Source organism: Chionomys nivalis, chromosome 3, assembly GCF_950005125.1.
Source record: "Chionomys nivalis chromosome 3, mChiNiv1.1, whole genome shotgun sequence".
NCBI lineage: Eukaryota > Metazoa > Chordata > Mammalia > Rodentia > Cricetidae > Chionomys > Chionomys nivalis.
The window spans coordinates 105,286,527-105,306,142 of NC_080088.1; the positions used below are offsets into that span (position 1 = coordinate 105,286,527).

General features: G+C 49.2%; 1 protein-coding gene across 9 annotated transcripts in view; it reads left to right on the forward strand.

Moving 5' to 3' along the window:
• Positions 1-19,616, forward strand: part of Rimbp2 (RIMS binding protein 2) — a 194,644-nt gene that overhangs the window by 74,871 nt on the left and 100,157 nt on the right. Inside the window, exon 1 of one of the 9 annotated variants that reach the window (XM_057763615.1) lies at positions 789-880. The exons of the other annotated variants lie outside the window; for them this stretch is intronic. The gene's annotated coding sequence lies outside the window, so the exon portion shown is untranslated. Of the gene's footprint in view, positions 1-788; positions 881-19,616 lie in introns of those variants that run through there. 9 annotated transcript variants of the gene reach the window in all.

Here is a 19,616-nt window from a genome sequence, read left to right on the forward strand (position 1 = left end):
GTGCCTGCATATGCCTAGGCAGCTCCGACTGCTGCTCCCAGCAGCTTGTGTTAAAGAGCTTGTGCCCCCCTCTCATCCTGCCAGTGCCTTGCCTCGCCTTGTCTTAATCCTCCTCTCTGCAGCTTTCCAGGCCCAGCAGGACACTTGGCTAGCAGGAGCAGTACTGTCTGGCTTGATTCTCCTTTTTTGGGCGATTGCTTCGGTCTGAGTATGAGCAAGCACATGTACACGCACCCCCAGGCACCATCTGCTTCTGCTGGGGGAGGTAAACACCTCCACTTTGCTCCAGAGCCATCACTGCAGGGCTTGGGCCAGCATATCATGGCACCTGAGCTGCTCTTGGGACGTGGGGAACAATCTACTGAGACCCCAGATTTGTGACGTATGGAAGTCACAGTTCATAGTGGGCCCCTGATAGTATGGGAACCATGTCATTTGTGGGTAGGTACAATGGTTTTGTCCCCCAGCACTAAGTCAGGCCCTTCTTTTACCTGCTGGCCCAGCCTCCCTGCTCCCTCCTTCTCTCCCTCTCCCATTCCCCTCCCTCTTCTTTCTTATCATACTTTGCTTTGGCCCTGTGGTATTCGAGTCTGCATTAAAAGACCCAGAAAGTGCCAAGAGATATATTTTCATGCTCAAAATAAGATCCAAGGTTCTTAGCACAGCCACAAGACACGCCCATTGGCAGCTCCTCCCTCTCCCCCATGATCCACCCCTAGGCTGTCCAGCCTAGTCACACCAGAGGCTCACTGTCTTCCAGTCTGTCCCCACTCCATGTCTTCACCAGCAAGGCTTCTGTCTGTAGCACTTTTCCCTGAAGAGCCACGTCAGCGCCTTCGTTATCTCGCTTGGCTTCCATCTTCCCTGGCTTGGTGTCCTGGTAAGCTGCCATCTGGGGGAGAAAGACACAGGAGGGTTATTTTCAACCACTAGACTCTCTTGGACCTGGGCCAGACAGAGACTCTCATGCCCGCCCTCAGGGGCTGATATGAGCAGATACACGGCGGCCCTGGCTGCCCACGCGCCTAACCCATTCTTCCCGTCCCTCTTCCCTGTTCTGATTTTGCAGTATGCTCCCTGGCCTGTATGTGGTACACACGACAGTTGTTTTTTTCTCACACGAGGAGAGTGGCACTTTTTCTCTAGTGTGGTGTTCAGTGCCTGAAACAGGCCTGGCAGTCGCGGGTATCGGGGGAATTCCAGGCGCTAGTGATAGTCGCATACAGAGGCGTCCGGGGCAGCAGTGTCTGTGACAGCCTCAGCCGACTGGGACGAGGGGGCGCTCATCACTAGGCTGGGACTCTGTCTCTTCTGTTGATTCTTGGATCTGTCTGCAGAGCGTAGGGCATGCTGCGGTGATAAGTGACCCCCTGCCTCTGCAGTTTTCACAGCCTGGGGAAGCTCGCTTCTCGCTCCCACCACCCACCATTCTGATCGGCTGGAACCTCTGCTCTGCTGCTGCCCCACAGGGACCCAGCCTAATCTGGCGCTTTCCACGAGGGGGAGAGAGGTGTCTAGGTGATCTGCACTCCAGTCTCCGGTGCTCAACCCCTCAGCTACACTGGGCTGAGAATAGACCATATGGTCCATCCTATAAAGGTGTCCTGGGCGGAAAGATCCAATTGAAGCTTTGCACCAGGGTAACCGTCGCAGCGCTTGGGAAAGGAGCTGAGCTGAGGGTGAGGGTAAGGGTGCAGATGGAGCTGCTGGAGTCACCATGAACCCTGTTCCACATCCAGCAGCAGAGGCACCAGGGTCTTCCCATGAGCCCAGCACCACAGTCCTGCTTATTATAGCTGAGTTTACTTCTGAAGCCCTCAGAGGTCTGCTGCTGGTGCCTGGGGCCCCAAGACGTTTGGGGGCTGCCCTCAGAAAGGTACAGTCTCAGAGGAGCAATACTTGGTCTGGAGGCCACCCACCCACAGTGCTCCTTGGGAAAAAAAAAACCTGTAGTAACCACTTCCCCAGGAGTTTCTTTATCTCTTAGTCTTGGTCTCTCTAGCCTGGGGTTTCACCAATGAGTCAGGCATTCTTCCATCTTCATCTAGATTTTGGCACCATGGGGGTGCTTCTCCACTTAGGATGAGTTAACTTACGATATGAGAAAAGTCACTGTGCAGCTGGGCTAGAAGGCTGAGCCAGGAGGCTAGTCTGGGGTTCAGGCTAAGCTCAAGGGCAGCTTGGGCAACCTTTCAAGTCTGTCTCAAGATAAAAAAAAAAAATAGAGAATCTGAGATGTGGTTCAGTTGTCAACTACTTGCCTAGAATGCATGAGACCCTGCGTTCAATTCCTGTTACTGGTACCACCCAAAAAATGACTAATGAGCTTGGGAAGGCCATTCTCTCCCTGAACTGGATCTCCATCCATCATACGCCGGGGGGGGGGGTGACACAAGGCAACCTGCCATTTAAAAGGACGGTCAGTCTGCTGAGAGGGTGGCGGGGACAACTCAGGAGTCCCCTGTACCCAATACTGAGCCAGTGAGCGTGTGGCAGAGGTGGGCTGTAGCATAGGTATAAGTAAATATTATGGACACAGTGATTCTTCTGGGATCTGCTACAGCAGGTGTTTGTTTAAACTTTCCAATGCTACTGGTATGGTACTGAACTCAAGTTTTTTTAATAATTGATTTTTTATTAATTAATTAATTAATTTAATTATTAAAGATTTCTGCCTCTTCCCCGCCACCACCTCCCATTCCCCCCCTCCCCCAATCAAGTCTTCCTCCCTCCTCAGCCCAAAGAGCAAGCAGGTTTCCCTGCCCTGTGGGAGGTCCAAGGACCACCCACCTCCATCCAGGTCTATTAAGGTGAGCATCCAAACTACCTGGGCTCCCACAAAGCCATTACGTGCAATAGGATCAAGAACCCATTGCCATTGTTCTTCAGTTCTCAGTAGTCCTCATTGTCCGTTATGTTCAGCGAGACCGGTTTTGTCCCATGCTTTTTCAGACCCCGGCCAGCTGGCCTTGGTGAGTTCCCGATAGAACATCCCCATTGCCTCAGTGTGTGGGTGCACCCCTCGCGGTCCTGAGTTCCTTGCTCGTGCTCTCTCTCCTTCTGCTCCTCCTTTGGATCGTGAGACTTCAGTCCAGTGCTCCAATGTTGGTCTCTGTCTCTGTCTTTTTTCATCGCCTGATGAAGGTTAACATCCTCCTGAACTCAAGTTTTAACACAGCCTCCATCCTGGGTCAGCACTTTCATAGGCCATCCCTCATACACTTTGCCTCTTTATGTCTTTGAAAGGCTACATTCAGAGCCAGAGGGAGGGGCTGAAGAGATGGCTTAGTGGTTAAGAGCCTGTGCTGTTTTTGTAGTAGATGTGAGTTCAGTTCCCTGCACTAATGTTGGTAGGCACCACAATGGCCTCTAGGGAATCTGGCGCCCTCTTCTGGATGCTGTGGGCACTGCATGTACATTTATACTCCCTTATATACATAGTTAAAAATAAATCTTAAAAAAAAAAAGAATTGGGGAGATTGAACCTTACCCTATTGACCTTCATTTTTTTTTATTTTAAAAATTTATTTACAGGTATGGCTGTTTTGTCTGCATGTATGTCTTTGTAATGTGTACGTGTCTGGTGGTGGTGCCTGCAGAGGCAAGGCAAGGGTATCGAATCCCCTAGACTTGGTGCTAGAGATGGTTGTGGGCCACCATGTGGAGGCTGGGAATTAAACCCAATTCTCTTAACTGTGGAACCATTTCTCCAGCCTCCCATTGAGCTCCTCTCTGGTATTCAGGGCACCGACAATGAGGTACCCTTGTCTTTCACAGCGTTTGAGCTGGTTTAGCATCCTGTTCAGATGAACCCAGCCTGGACTGTCTAGCTGATGGTTTTGCTGAGGAAAAGCTGGGTATGGAGAAGTGGGTGCTATGACCTACCAGGTCACTTATTCATGGGAGAGCACCACAGACTGCTTTAAAGGGTGCTGACATCATGAGAGAAGCAGGGTGGACTCTTGTGCCATGTGTACAGATAACTCACGAATGAATTTTGCAAAGCTCTTAGTCATAGGCCCAAACCCTGGACAGTGATATTTTCCTGTTAAATTTCACATGGCACCCAGGACTACCAGCTTCTGATTTTGCCTTTAAATGAAAGAAACAGGGAGCGGCGTGGACAGGACATGGGTCTGTGCCCACATCAGTCATGCTGACCCAGCTGTCACAGACTTCTGCTTGGATTACGTGCAGGGCACAGGGAGTCTATGCACACTGCACAATACTCCTGTCTTCCACATTTCCCTTCTTTTTGGAAGTGGCCAAAGAGTTGTGACAAGCCATCACTTGCAGACAGCTCTCCGGAGAGGAGACTCGTGCTTACTGTGGCCATTGCCTTCCCCGCTCCTGTCCAGCAGAGTCCTGTGCCTTTTCAGACATCCGTCCCTTTTCCTGGTCTCCATGTATATCGAGAGTGGGGACAAGAGGAGCCTGAAGGTTCTTGAACAAAGGTTTCCCCTTTCTTCTCAGGGACCTTCCAGCACCCCCATGCTCCCCCATTTCATGTACTTCCATGCAAAGATGCCTAACTTTGCTAGATCCATTTAACTGCAGCCCAGGTGTCCATCCGTCTTACACATGGGGTTGAGTAGAGGCTGGTCACTCGCTATTCCTGAGGCTGGTTCGCTTTGGGGGCTTACAGCTCTGTGTGTGCTCCCAAGTCTCCTGATATGCACTGGGTTGTTGTTGTTTCTTATGAACCATTCCGGATTCTCTCAAGGACTTAGTCAGCACATAAGCACCCCAGGTTCCTAGGTGGGTGGCTTTGAAGTAATGTCATGGACTCTGTTTTTAGGTTAGACACCCATTTCACTTGCTGAGTCCTCAAAAAAGACTGCGAGATCAACAGGTACCCGTTTTAAGATCTAAGAGGGTTCACAAAGTGGTATTTCTTCTGCCTGTGTCTACTGATGCAAGTCAGCATGAACCTTGCTCCCATAGAGTCAGTAGAACTCTATGACTCTACTGGTAGGAAAGGGGCCTTGCTTGAAATGGATTTCTAGCCTTTAGAAGGCAGGACCTGGATGGCTATTAGCCTTCAGCAGCACTGGAAGGTGTAGCCCATCGTGACTTCCAGTCTCACACTCTCTGCTTCCTGTCTACGGTTATGTGAATAAGATCTCCTTCATACTCATCTCCCGTGGATACTGTTATGCCTTCATCACTAGGATGGACAGAACCCTTTGCACCTGTGAGCCAGAATGAAGTCTCCCTCCCTTAAGTTGCTGGTGTTAGGAATTTTTGTCATCGATGCAAAAGTAACTGCTAATACCAACTGGGAGAGCATCAGCCCCGAGCCTCCCTCCTGGTACTGGTGGCAGCTAACAATCTCGAGTGGTCCTTGCCTGCAGAGTCCCACCCCAATCTCTGCCTCAGTCCCCCTAGAGCCCTCTGCCCTTATCCTTCTGTACCTTCAAATTGTCCTCTTGAAGAAGGTCAGCAGTTATATGGCTACAGGCTATCCTCCCCGAGTGCAACCTCATTCTAAATTAGACTAGCCCATGAGTCTGTCTTCAAAGATAGCAACATAATGAGACTCTGGAATCTCAATGTAGGGAACTAGTGGTTTGGCCCAACTTATACATACGGTTATGAGGAATTTTTATTGGATTCTTGGGTGCTGGGTGGGGTAAGATGTTTTAGGTCCTAAGGGTTGATTTCTACCAGTGGCTTCCCCTTTCAGAAGCGGATCTTCATTTGATATAGCCGCATTAAATTTGAGGAGCTTTCATGGCTTGTGGTGTGAGTCTTGGGAAGGAACAGGTACACAGGAGAAAAATCTTGTTGCCATCCAGGTGTGTGGGGGGGGCGCCTGATAAGGTTATTCCAAGTGAGATTGGGTTCTCAGAAGTTCCCAGAGGACACGAGGCCGTGCCTGGTGAAGGGCCTGGTTGCCATGGCTGGATGTAGCTAGGGACTCTGCTCCATATCCAAGAGTCATCCAGAGAGAAGGCCAAGTGGGTTAGCCTTGCAGAACTCTGGATACCCAACCCAACTAGGTCTTTACCAAAGATGGAGGCAGTCCGGACAAGATTAAAGAAGGGGTTTGATAGGAGTCATGGCCCTGAATCTGAAACATACTGGAAAGAGCAAGGAAAGCAGAAATCCACCTGCCGCAAAGCCTGGCTCTGGGACCGCTATCATCTTTGTGGTAGCTGTCATACTTGCCTTTCCCAGAAGGTGAAACCCTGGCATTGGTACCTTATCATCTCTGTCCCAGGGAGGGAGTGACTTCCTGTTTACTGTGAGCAAATACTGCCTTTCAATAAATCCATTTATTTGGTATCATAACTGGAGGTGGGGCGGAAGACCTGTGATCATTAAAGCTTCCTGCTAAGAGATCCATTAACAACTTGGGAGGGATGCTGTATGCTCAATGGCCTGGAAAAGTCCGAACCATGGAACAGGAGAGAGCTGGGCCCCAGATGGCTTCACAGTGTTGGGGTCGGACTTTGACTTGCGGTCTCCAGGGTGAAGCGACCCACAGCTGCATTCTCAGCATCCAGGCTGCAGCCTCACGCAGTAAGAGATGGGAAGAACACATGCAAAACAGCACAGGAGCTGGCGCCCTGTGCAGTCTCAACCTACCTCAAAGAATGCCGGCCTCGGGCCTGCGTGGCTACTTCAATTTCATGGCCAAGCTGGCAAGTCATTTGAGTGACAGATTTTGTTTGCAGCAACATATAAAGTGACAGTTTCAGGAAGGAACGTGTCTTGGGGGCTCCTTAGGAATCCAAGGCTAGGGCTATAGCTCAGTGGTAGGGCACTTACTTGCCTGGCATGTATAAGGTCATAGGTTTACTCCTCAGCACTGCTGGGTTAAAAAAAAATCAGGATGTCCCTGGATTTCAGAGATCAGTATCTTCCTTCCCATTTTGTCATCTGTCTAAGCCTCGGGAGTGTTGCCTCTGGTAACCTCTTAAAAAGGGTCACCTGCCCTTGACTTCGAGACAGCCCATCCACACCTCTGCCATCTTCCTTCCTTTCTAGGAGCCTCCCAGCTGGTATAACAAATGTCCTTCACTTTGGGGGTCCCAAGGATGGTGTCAGCTGTTGTCAGCTCTCACACGCCCTGGATCTGGCTCACCTAGAGGGCGCCAGCGGTTGATATGAGCCTGTCCCTGTCACCGGCGGAAGAAAGCCAGCTTCCAGCAGCTGTGTTTGTTCACGTGGGGAGGTGCGACTGTTGGGGATTATAAAATATTATGATCCCATATGTCCCACCAATCACGTCTGTTTCCACTTTTGTCTGATGTGTGTGTTATCACCCTGTTAGGAGCTGTCCTCGGGGAGACAGTGAGGGACGGCTTGGTGGTGGACTGACTCCTTTGGGTGACAAGTGTTTACGTGCAGCTGCAGGAAGCCTGGGCTGGTGTCTGGCTATCACTGCCGAGCCTCATCCCCAGGCGATCTCCACCGTTGTCGTGTTCAAGGTGGACAGACGTGTTCTCTCCAGGCGCCCTGCGCAGGGCAGTGACGATGCATACATACGACGCACGCATGCCACCCCGTGAGGCTGGGCTCTGTCAGGCTCACTTTACAAACAGAGAAACTGAGCCATAGGAGCTTGAACAGAAGCTTAGGTTTTACTCTTTCATTAAATAAAAAAGTGTGTGTGTATATGTGTGTGTGTGTATGTCTGCCATAGATATAGAGGTGGGAGTTGGTTCTCTCCTACCACATGGGTTTCAGGGTTGACTCTCAAGCCGAGGCATCTTGAGGCCTTACACAGCTTACAACCAGCTGTGGAGTACAGGAACTGGAGGGAGGCAGTCTGGCTTAGCCTACGGTCTGGTCCCTTTTGTAGCATCCTTTCAAGATGGCAAAAGTGACAGTATTGTCTGTGGACAAGTCTTGGGAAAGGGGAGGGGCTTATGGATGACTTTATTCTTTAAAGACAGCAGTGTCTGCTGCTATTGCCATGTCGTAAGTCACCCCAGGCTTGTGTCTTCAGAGGGTTCCCATGGCTTTGTCCCCGTGGGTCAGGAGTAGTGACACCTTGAACAGGGCCTACTCTGGGGTCTGACATAGGCTCACAGGCAAGGTGTCACCTGGAGTTGGCATTGACCTGGGGTGGGGGTTCTGTTCTCAAGCTCACCCAGAAGTGACCCGCCTTCCACTCACATGGCTGTGGCATCCCTGGTGGCTGGACATGCAAGGCTGAGGTGTGGTTCTGTGTGTTCCAGCCCCTCATGGGACTTCCAGGGGTTTCTGGTTGGTGGACACATTGCCTGTTTTCTTGCTGGTCTTCGTAGAGCCTTCCTGGCATGTGTTTATGTCTAAGGGAGACTGGGTATATGGGAGGAGGGGCCCCTATCCTGCAGGGCTTTCATCTTAACTTTCACGCTTGCAGTGGCCCCACTTCCAAATAAGGCTGCCCTCTGGGAGGTGGGATCAGCAGGTCAATGCATGACTCTGGTGGCAGGGAACAGAGCTCACCACACAGCAGGTCATGTGTGGGTGAGGTTACAGAGCCTGACATATTTGACAGACATCTCCTGGCCTGTGGTTAGTCCTATGGGTAGGTCAAGCACTGATCCTATGTTTTCATCTCCACTCTGTCCTGAACGGTGCTGATCCAACCTTGTCTGAGACCCCACCAACCCTGTGGATGCCACCACTGCTTGCTGCAGCCATCTGCCTTCTGGGGGGAGTGAGTGAGTAGCATCCTAGAGCTGGGACAGGAGAGAGCTGTTGGGAGCGCCTCGCCTTCCTTTCTAGGCATATGGCGTGGGAAGATGCCCTGTAGCGTAGAGCCATCCGACTCAGCTTCCCAGATTTCCTAAGATTCTCCATCCTCCAAGCTCCTCGCTCTCCCCAACTCCTCTCTCCTCTCTATCTTCCTTCCCTGGGTCCTCCAAAATTCTCCCTCCTGGCTCATCCCTCATCCCAGCTCCTCTCTCCTTTCTTCCCTCATCCCAGCCTTTCCCTCTTTCCCAGCCCTTCCTCACACCAGCTCTTCTTGTCTTTGAACCTCTCTTACCCCAGCTACTCCTTCACCTCAGCTTCTCCCTCTTTCCAGTTCCCCCCACTGGGCTCCTCCCTTCTTCTGAGTCATCTGTCACCCCACTCCTCCCCAGCTCTAGTGTGCTCAGGGCTGTAGTCACTTTCCACAGTTGCTCAGCCAGTTATCTCTGGTACCTGAGCATCCCTGCTGGGACCTGAGCTCTGCCCACGCCCTTCAGAATAGCTCCTTCATTAACTGTCTGGAATCCCAGCTGCAAGTGCCATCTGTCCCCAGATGGCATCTTCGGAGGCCGCTTCCTGAATTCCTGTCGTTCGTGGGAGACAAATGGCAAGAGGGATGTTTCACAAACAGAGTGGCTCCTGGGTCTCAGGGTTCTTGGATGCCACCTGAGTCACTGGATATGGAGCTATTCTGAGCTTGTTCCTTGTGTTGTGGGTGTTAATGAAGGTCTGGCTACACAGAGCACATATCCCGTGTCCCCAGGGGAGGTCTGCCCATGGTATGATTTGAAAGGAAAGAAGTCTTTGCGTTTAAAATGGAGCTGTTCAGAAAGCTAAGACCCCCGTACATCAGCACAGCCTGGGTGGGAATCTAACTCCACATCACCACCTTGGATTCCTTTCTTGCCCAAAGTACAGGACCGATAGATGCACCTGCCTTGCCAAGTGGTTGTCGTGACAACCACAGAGTTTCCTTTTGGGCACTGCTTAGCCTGGCTCGCTACCACCACCGTATTTATAGAAGCGGGCCTCGCCCGTTGCCTTTTGTGGTTGCTGTTCAGAATGCAAGCAGACGCCGGTGAAGTTCTACCAGACACGAAGTGTGTTATTTCTGGGGTCTCTGACAAAGTCTCTCTCATGGTTCTAGTGACTGGCTTTAGTTGGCACGAGCTGTTTCATGCGGCCATCTTTCCAAGGTCAGGGCCCTAAAAAAAAAAAATTAAAATTTCTACTGAAAATCAGAGGCCAACTTGGGGAACCACAATCACCTACAGGTACAGCTTAATTTTAGATATTGGAAACCTTTGTATCATTTCTGACAAGTGTTGGAGGTGTGACTCTGCCTGCAGATAAAATGCAGCGGACGTATACACAGGAGCTGTGTACAGCTCTTCACCACAGAAAGTGCCGTTAACTTCAGAGGCCCAAAGACGAGGTAAGGTCACCGTGTTCAGGACAGCAAGTGGCAGGCGTCGTGCAGTCTGATTGCCACATCTCAGTCACTGCAGCTGCTCAAGATGTGATGGGCGCTGTGGAAATGCTTTCCCCTCTCAGAGCTTTCATGCTGAATTCTTAGTGTTCAGTGGGATGTACTTTCTGTCTCAACAGAGGAAGAGGTCTCCAAGGGCATCTGTAGCGCAGGGTAAATGGTTACATGAACAAGCTCTGGGGTCAGAGCCCCCTTTTAAATCCCAGCTCCACCGTCACCTTCCTGTGTTACCCCAGCAAGTTGGTGAACTGTTCCGCAGTAGCTTTCTCTCTGTCAGATGGGTGTGATGGGGACACTGGACCCACAGAGTCATTGCAGAGTTTGAATGAGTCCAAGTTGAAGAAATGCCTAGGGCCAGCAGAATGGCTCAGGGGGCAAAGGTGTCTGCCACTAAGCCTGACCACCTAAGTTCAATCCTTGGGATCCACAAGGTGGAAGGGGAGAATCAACTCCTGCAAGTTGTCTTATGACATCCACACATGCACCATGATGTGCATTGTGCACAGGCTTGCACACGTGTATGCATGTGCATGTGTGTGCACGCATCTCCCAATACATATTTAGTGTTTTTGCTCAAGAATGCCTTCATAGTGAGATTCTTTTGTATCTGGCTCATTTGGTGTGTGGGTGTGGGTGTGTACACGTGTGTACATATGTATGGAGGTATAGATGCACCTGTGTGTGGAGTATACATGTGTGTGCAGGTATGTGGAAGTCAGAGGCTAATCTTAGTGTTATTTTATTGGTGCCACCTGCTTTTCATCCATTTATATCTTGAGGTAGAGGTTTCACTGTCCTGGGACTCACCAAGCAGGTGAGGATGGCTGGTTAGAGAGCCTCAGGGATCCCCTTCTTCTGTCTCCCTGGCTGTGGGATTTTAAGCATGTACCACCATGCTGGCTCTTATTCATGGGTGCTGGGGATTGAATTCAGGTCATCCTGCCTACAAGGCAAGCAACTTACTAGCTCCATCTACCAGTCCTTGGTTCTGGCCTTCATGTTCTTTTGACCGAGTGCTTGTTGTTGGGTATGCATATATGATATATGTGACACCTGTATGGGGCATGCTAGCAGGCTGTGGGGTTTACTCATGAACATGAGATGTCCCACACAGTCCTCACCATTTGCCTACCTATTCTGCTGGCCTCGGCCAAGTGCTGATAACGTCTGGCATTTTTCTGGGCACTTGCTATGAACTCAGCCAATGCAGATCATACCACTTTGTCTCCAGAAAAGCTCTGTGGGGTGAATTAGACCCGGGGGAGCTGAAGGTCACAACAGGACTGGTGTCAGAGCTCTTGGGGGACTGTCCTCCAGTCATACCTTGAATAATGCCCACGGCTCAGTCAGTCTAGGCCAGTGGTTCTCAACCTTCCCTTCCATACAGTTCCTCATCTTGTGGTGATGCCCCCGCCCCTGCAACCATACCATTATTTACATTGCTACTTCATAACTGTAATTATGCTACTCTTATGCATCATAATGTAAATATCTGCGATGCAGAATACTTCATATGTGACCCCTGTGAAGGAGTCAGTTGATTCCCAAAGGGGTCATGACCCACAGGTCGAGAACCACTTCTCTGGGTGCTCATAGATCCGCTGACCACTGTTAAGGGTCCGTGCAGAAGACTCACATAAACACTTGCCTGTGTGTTTATCTCCTGAAGTTTGTGCTGCTCAGTCTGCACCACCAGGAAGGACGGCTCCGTCTGTGACCTCGTCGTATGGATTCTTAGAGCCAGTACTGTGCATGAGCCACCGTGGATTGATGACTCTCATTCCCAGCTCTAAGCTATCGACATCACGATTATTGTGGGAAGTCTTCCCCTGTATCTTAGACAAGCCTTTTTCTGAGAGTGATTCTATCACTGTGTTGAAAAGGAGTTTTCCTTTATAAATGTAGTTACTTTTAGAAAGACAAGGTGACGTGTGCCGAAGGTGACTTGGAATTTATGGTGGGAACGTTTGACTGCTTTTTGGTGGGCTCAAATATCCTCCACCGTCAGGGCTGGAGAGACGGCTCAGCAGTTAAGAGCACTGGCTATTCTTCCAGAGGACCCAGGTTCAGTTCCCAGCACCCACATAGCAGCTCATTACTGCATGCAACTCCAGCTCCAGAGGATCCAACACCTGCACACAGATATTCATGCAGGAAAAACACCAGTGTCCATAAAAATAGAAATAATAGTATATAAAGCATTTTTTTTTAAAAGTTCACTTACATTTACCCCATTTAACCAAACAGATCCAGAGAATGTGGGCTTTTTGAGTCATTTGACCCAACACAGGCAGCAATGATATCCGTTCCATTATAAGCAATGCTTCCCAATTTAATGCCCTGGGTGTGGCTTCTCATCACGTGGGCCATTGGGCCTTGAGAAAGAGAAGCCAGCCCGATCTACATAGGGAGTTCCAGGCCAGTCAGGGCTATATAATGAGACACTACACTCCTGTAAAACCCCCAAATTAGAAACAAAGACCACAACAAAAATGTAAACTAGAATGTTGGCGGGAAGAAACAAACTGTTACTCCGTGAGTGGTTAATGGTGTTGCTGAAGGATACAGCCCTAGCCCACGAGGAAGATATTTGGTGTGGGTGCCTCCCCTCTCCCTCTTCTACCCTCCCCTCCCTTCCCCCTTTTCTCTTCCTGCCCTCTCCTGCTCTCCTCCTCTCTTCTCCCTTTTAGCTTTTGAGGTAGTGTTTCTCCGTGTATCCCAGGCTGCCTTGCGTTTATGACCCTCCTCTTCAGGAGTGCTGAGATTATAGGTGCTCAATACCGTGTTGGACTCAATTCTTTATATAAACTTTGTTTAATATTTTGCTTTTAAAATTATCTCTTAGAATTTGGAAGTAATTACTCTATTGCATTTTAAGCTCCTATACATACTTATTCATTCATTCATCCATCTATTCACTCATTATTATGTTTGTGCAGCCATGTGTGCATGTATGCCATAGGTTATGTGTGGAGGTCAGAGGACAACTTGTGTGAGTTGATTCTATCCTTCCACCTTGTGGGTTCTGGGGACTGAACTCAGAAGCCTGTTGGGCTTGGTGGCAGGCACCTTTACCTGCTGAGCCACTAACTCTTTTGGATAAACCCCAAATGTGGCTTTCTGTTTCTCCTGATAGCATGAAGCAAGTAAGAGACACAGAGCTGCAGAGTATGACACCCCTAATGTCTGCATAAAAACCAAGAGCAGCCATGCTTTCGAGTGCCGTGTCATGACAGGTGACATGGACTGCTGACTGCAGACAGGGCTTGTTAGCTATAAAGAAGTCACTTCAGGGGACCTGCCAATGGTGCCATGTCTCCTCTTCCTCCTCCTCTTCTTTTTCTTCTTCTTCTTCCTTCCCCCTCTCCTCTTTCTCTTTCTTCTTCGGATGTGATGTCCAAATAATTTTGAGTCAGTCTTGTCCCTCCATCACTCTTCCCAGATCTGCTGCACAGAACCACAACTGGACCAAAAAAAATGTGTTGGAATTTTCTAGTAGCCAAGTCACAGGAAGAAAGTAAAAAGCCAACGTATTAATATTAGTAGATGCTAATTTCAATATGACCAGGCTAGTACAAAACCAGTGTGAGTTTTGAGCACTTCATGTTGCCCCTCTTTCGGTACCAAGTCTGGAGAACCAGGTGTGTCTCGTCCTTGAATCATGACCTGGGCCACTGTGACTTACTGCCAAGGGACTCCTGTATTAGCTGCGGCTCATGCCTGACTTGACTTCTTAACATTTCTGCTCTACTCCCTGGGCTGTGGATGTCAGGGAGCCAGAACAACAGACTCTGCCTTTGATCATCTTGTTGTATTGTTTCTGAAAAAGTTTCCTGGACCTAAGAGATGGCTCGGTAGGCAAAGTGCTTACCACACAAGTGTGAGGGCCTGAGTTCGAATCCCCAGAACCCACATGAAGTTTAACACAGTAGTCTGCATCTGCAGTCCCAGTGTAGCTAAGGTGAGAGAGGAAATGGGGCTAGGTAAATCACTGGGTTAGCCTGGCACATGCAGCCATGAAGAAGAGAGATTCTGCCACACACAAAATGGGAGGGGAGAAATGCCACCTAAGCCTGTCCTCTGATTTCCTTAGAAGGGTCATGGCATGTGTATTCACATAGACAAATATGCTGCACACACACACATGTCCATCCATCATAGAGACACACATTTACACATGAAATAAGTAATTTAAAAACTAAAACCAAGCAAAGAAAAATTTTGAAAATTGAAAACTAAAGAAATCATGGCTGCTCGTGGGATTCCCAACAATGGGAGTGGGGGTGTCTCTGACTCTTCTGCCTGTGCTTGGGACCCTTTACCCTCTACTGGGTTGCTATGTCCAGCTATGATATGGGGGTTTGTGCCCAGTCTTATCATATCTTGTTAGGCTATGTTCATGTAAAGATCTGAGTTCAAGTGCCAGCACCCATATAAGATGCTAACCTTATGGCCCGCTCTCATGATGCCAGTGCTGGGGATTCCCTGAGGCTCACTGGTCACTCAACACAGCCTACTTGGTAAGTTTGATGCTAATGAGAAACCCTTCCTTAAAAGAGGTGAACATATGGGAGAAATGACACATGAATACCTGAGGTTGATCTCTAGCCTCCGTGTGTGCACGTCCAGACACACACACACACACACACACACACACACACACACACACACACACACTCCAGATGACACTGTTAGAAAATAAAGCCATTAGATGCAGTTTGGTCCAGAGACAGGCTCAACTACAGCCACAGTACCAAGCAACATTTGCTCATTTGCTCAAGGAATGGAAAGTGCTTGAACCTTGTCCCGGGAGCATGCTTCTCTAAAATGTGTTCTCAAGAGAAATAACACATCCAGGAGTGAGATGTGACACTGCTTGACCCTGTGACTTAGGGATCCAAGGACTCCCTGGGTCAGACCATCTCTCCCTGCCAGCTCTCCGCCTTTCGATGCTGAGCTCAAGTACCCAGCAGGCAGAACAGCCCGCTCAGTGGGTTGCCAGAACAAAGGACTCTGTTTATACCCGAATTGAAATCTTCAGACTGGAACACTACCTGCTTTGGTCTGAGGCTCTCAGAAGTGAGCAGCATGCTAACAGGCTGAGGAAAAAGGGAGGAGGGCGAGGGAGAGAGGAGCCCCGAGGCAGCCTTCATGCGGCTTCTCAGTGCCATCCAGGGAAGCAGCAAGGACACTACTGTGAGCCTGGCACTGACCATGAAGCTGGACACCCCAAGGGGACAGCATTGTGGAGAGCAAAGCCCCAGAGAGCACACAGGGCTCTTCCTCTCTACAGGGACTTTGAGAGGCTGGGGTGAGGTAGTCAGGAAGTGAAGTGTCGCTGCCCACCCTCATCCAGCAAGGAAGACGTGCAACACTGGAGCTCTTCTTGCTAAGCAGTTTATTCAGGACCTTGTTAACAATTGTAAAATCTCTCTCTTTCTTTCTCTCTCTCTCTCACTCACTCACTCTCACCCTCTCTCTTTTCCTCTCTTCCTCTCTCTTCGGGCAAATCTTCCCAGCCCTTTAGTAGGCATGGGCAACCAACCCCAGATTGCCAGGTGGGCACTGCCCATAGGTCCACGCATATGCAAGCAGCTGACAATCATTGCGTGATAATAGCATAAGTCAGGCCTAGTTGATATTAGGAGTTGATTATCACAGAGTGCACTCGCTTTCGGGATCACAGAGGGTGGAAGCCAGCACCATTAGGTGCGGCTCCACGCAGCTCTCTACAGTGAAGGGGTTGGGATGAAAGAGGGAAGAATCAGGATGGGAGGGCAAGGGAGTAAACCAAGCTGCCTAGATGGATAGAACCAGCAGGGAGTGCTTTCCTGGCATCCTCTGGGAATTCAAGATGAATGGTGGATCAGCAGGAGGTTTGACAGCAAAGCAAACTCCAGGTCACCTTCTGTCAGTGACAACCTTGGCAGGTTCCTCTGTCTTGAGAAACATTCTAGAAAGAAACACTGACTGCTGAGCAGTGACAGTTTCTAGACTCCAAGGACCACAAAGCTGTTTGCCTTGTGGTCACATTGGCAATAAAGATGACATGCCACCCTCTTTTATTACGAATTTATTTTCTTTTTAATTATGTATATGGGTGTCTGTGGGTGGGTATGTGCATGTTGGGTGCAGATACCCATAGAGGCCAGAAGAGGGTGCCAGAGCTGGAGTGACAAGTGGTTGTGAGCCACCCAATGTGAGGGGTAGGAACCAAACTCACGTTATCAGCAAGACCATTTTGCACTCCTAAGCACTGAGACATCACTACAGCCCCCACTCCTTGAAAGAGGCCCCAGTGTCAGGAACTCTTGAGAATGAACGTATGACTTGCTTATCTCAGTTTTCACATTTTGACAAAACTTGTGTGTCTCTGCTATGCTGTTTCCATGGGGCTACCCAGACCTTGGAAATGGGGAGGTCCTTATTTAAAAGAATACAAATTCCTCTTTGGTCAGTGTGGGATAGGCCCTTTTCTCTGCAAGCTCCTGGTCTCTTCACATTGCTGTCGGTATCTTGGTTTCCTAGTTTTATTTCTCAGCAATGTGGTGGTTACAGGGTTGCATGTTGTCTGGAATGGCATCCCCATTACCTTTCTGAAAATGAATAATGTAAACTTTTAAAGGTGCGTTTTCTCATGACATAGAATGGTTCCCCCCAAAATAGAAATGAATATGTATACTAGAAATTAATTTAATAAGATAATGCTTTACATGTATACAATGTAATATTTTCGAAAATAATAGGGCTGTGTGTTGGCAAAGGTGTGGGAAAATGTGGCGCCTCCGAGAGAGAGGAGGTGGAGCCATTCTGCCGGAACTGCAAATAGCCTTGCACCTCCCACAGAACGAAAGACAGAAGAACAGTCTCAGTGGTGGGAAACAGTAGGGAGAACCCTGAGGGACACATAGACCAAACTGTCTGGCTTCATTGAACATATGGCTAGGTTCTTAGAATTTATCATTTATTTAAATTCTTAAGTAGTGGAATCCATCATGACATTTTTCCTTTGTATTTTGCTTTTGTTTGTCCCCTTTGCCATCCCTTCTGCCCTCCTGGTGCTGTCTCCCTCCCTTCCTCCTTCCAAACAGTCCGCCTTCTGCTTTTGTGCCTAATAGATTTCATTACTTTCCTTTTTTCTATTTCTTTTTAAAAGATTGGTTTTATTTTATGGAAGCTGGCAAGAGGGCTCAGGGGTTAGGAGCACACAGTGCTCTTGCAGAGGACCCCACTTTTGTTCCTAGCACATGTGTGTCTCTCTGTGTGTGCATGCATGAGTGCAGTTATGCATGGGGCCAGCAGAGGGCGTCAGATTCCTCGTAGCTGCCACTAAAGGCAGTTGTGAGATCTGCCTCATGTAGGTGCTGAGAACTGAACCCTGGTCTCTGGAAGAGCAATACATGCTCCTAACCACTGACATGTCTCTTTTTACCTTTCATGGGTGGTGGTGCATGCCTTTAATCCCAGCACTCAGGAGGTAGAGGCAGGCGGATCTCTGAGTTTAAGACCAGCCTAGTCTACAAAGTAAGTTTCAGGACAGTCAGAAACCCTGTCTCGAAAGAAACAACAAAACAAAACAGAAAAGAGTGCCCTTAAGATTTTTCTTTCTTTTCATGGTCTTCTTTCTGCTTTTATCACAAGCACGCGCTTCCGAATCCGGTCTGTTTCCCTTGAATCCGAATCCTCCGATTCCATCTGTTTCCCTGCTAGTGTCCTGACTCCTTTCTTCTCTATAAACCAAATTTTACTCCGAACCCCACTCATGTTTTCTGCAACTTTAACACCTGCTGGTCTGACATTACCTCACATGTCAGCCCCGCATCAGGGTCCCCTAAGCATCTTTTCAGACCCACATGATGCTGCCTTAAGGGGTTGATGGAGAACAAGAGCAGGCCAACTAGGGTTCTGCATCCTCACCTTCCTTACGCAGGTTGTTGATCCTTGTCTGCCATGGGAGCCTGATGAATGAGCCTGGAGTGACAGCCCTGGGCCAGTCAAGATATGATCACTAGCAGGGGAGGCTGCTGAATGCATGGGGCTGCAGCATCTGGCCTTTCTTTGCCCTGCTGTAAAGCTGAGAACACCATTGTCACACAGGGAAAATGAATCCTTTTCTCTCTCTCTCTCTCTCTCTCTCTCTCTCTCTCTCTCTCTCTCTCTCTCTTTGATAAAGAAAGGCTTATTCCTTTAGTTATTACTTGAAACTGTGGGGTCCAAGGACTCTTTCTTGCCCACCATTCTCTTTTCTTAAATCCATTTGCTATTTTCTTTCCTGAAGAGGATTAAGTGTTTCTAAAGCAAGGGGATTAAACAGATCCACAGTGATGGAGACCCACATGGGCTTCTGAGCTAAGATTCTGAGATGGCATCTGTGTGAAGCCGAGCTGAGGCTCTCAGACTTGAGGTGATGTCTTTCCCAGAGCTCAGGTTTTCAGGAAAGAGACTGTAGCTGGGGAAAGACTCAGGGTTCTGGGTTCCAGCAAAGCTACAGTATAAGAGAGAAAGATTCCAGCTGGGCGCATGGAGGGATTGCAAGTCCCAAGGTGGCAGCTCACACGTGGCACTGTCTCTAACTAGGTGATGCTGTGGCTCCCCGGGAAGCCATGTATTTTGCCTGCTGCTTCATCCTGGTTCTCATCTGTGACTAGTGGCATCCTGGATGCCCTATGCTGCCTTCCTGATCACCTGTCGAAGTCCTACCTGCCTCAGTTCTTCTAGAGCCCCTGCTCTCATCTCCTTGGGGTCCCTGCTCTTGGTACAACCATGAACTCTTTTCGCTGGCCAGGCTTAGTTCATGTCATCCCCACACAGTGCTGCTCTCTTTCTTTTACTTTTTTGGCATGTCTTTTCCTAGAACCTAATCCATCTGGCAAGGTGTGGTCCTTTGTACATCTCCCCAACTAGGATGCAACCTACAAGAGCAGTGTTTGTCTTGGGGTTCCTTGGGATGCCCCAGTACTGTATTTGGGGTTTCTGAGCAGGTTGGTATAATCCCCTGGTCAGAGTCACAACTTCACCCATAAGAGAATCAATTTGCACAAAGCACCCCGCGTTAGGCACCTCATAAGCATCTAAGTATTTGTTAGACTGACAACGTACACAGCAACCTCAAGGCGGGTCTGAGGCACAGTGTGGTCCTCGCAGGTGTGATGCGGTCTGAGTCCCCCAGCAAGTTGCTGCCCTAACCTCGTGGTCTGTGGATGCTTCAAAGGAAACCAGTCCAACTTTTCTTGTGAAGAAGCCACAGACCAGAAGGGCTTCTGAAGGTCTGGTGAGGGTTGAGAACTCTTTTTTTGAGCAAATCCACATTGAAGCAGAAGAAGGAAGGTGGTGTCTTGGGCCTGAATGTGGTTGCCGTCAGGTTCACAGGGGAAGGATGTATCTTGCATGAGTTGCCTCTGAGTACCTTGCAGGAAATGAGGGGGACAAGCCTCTC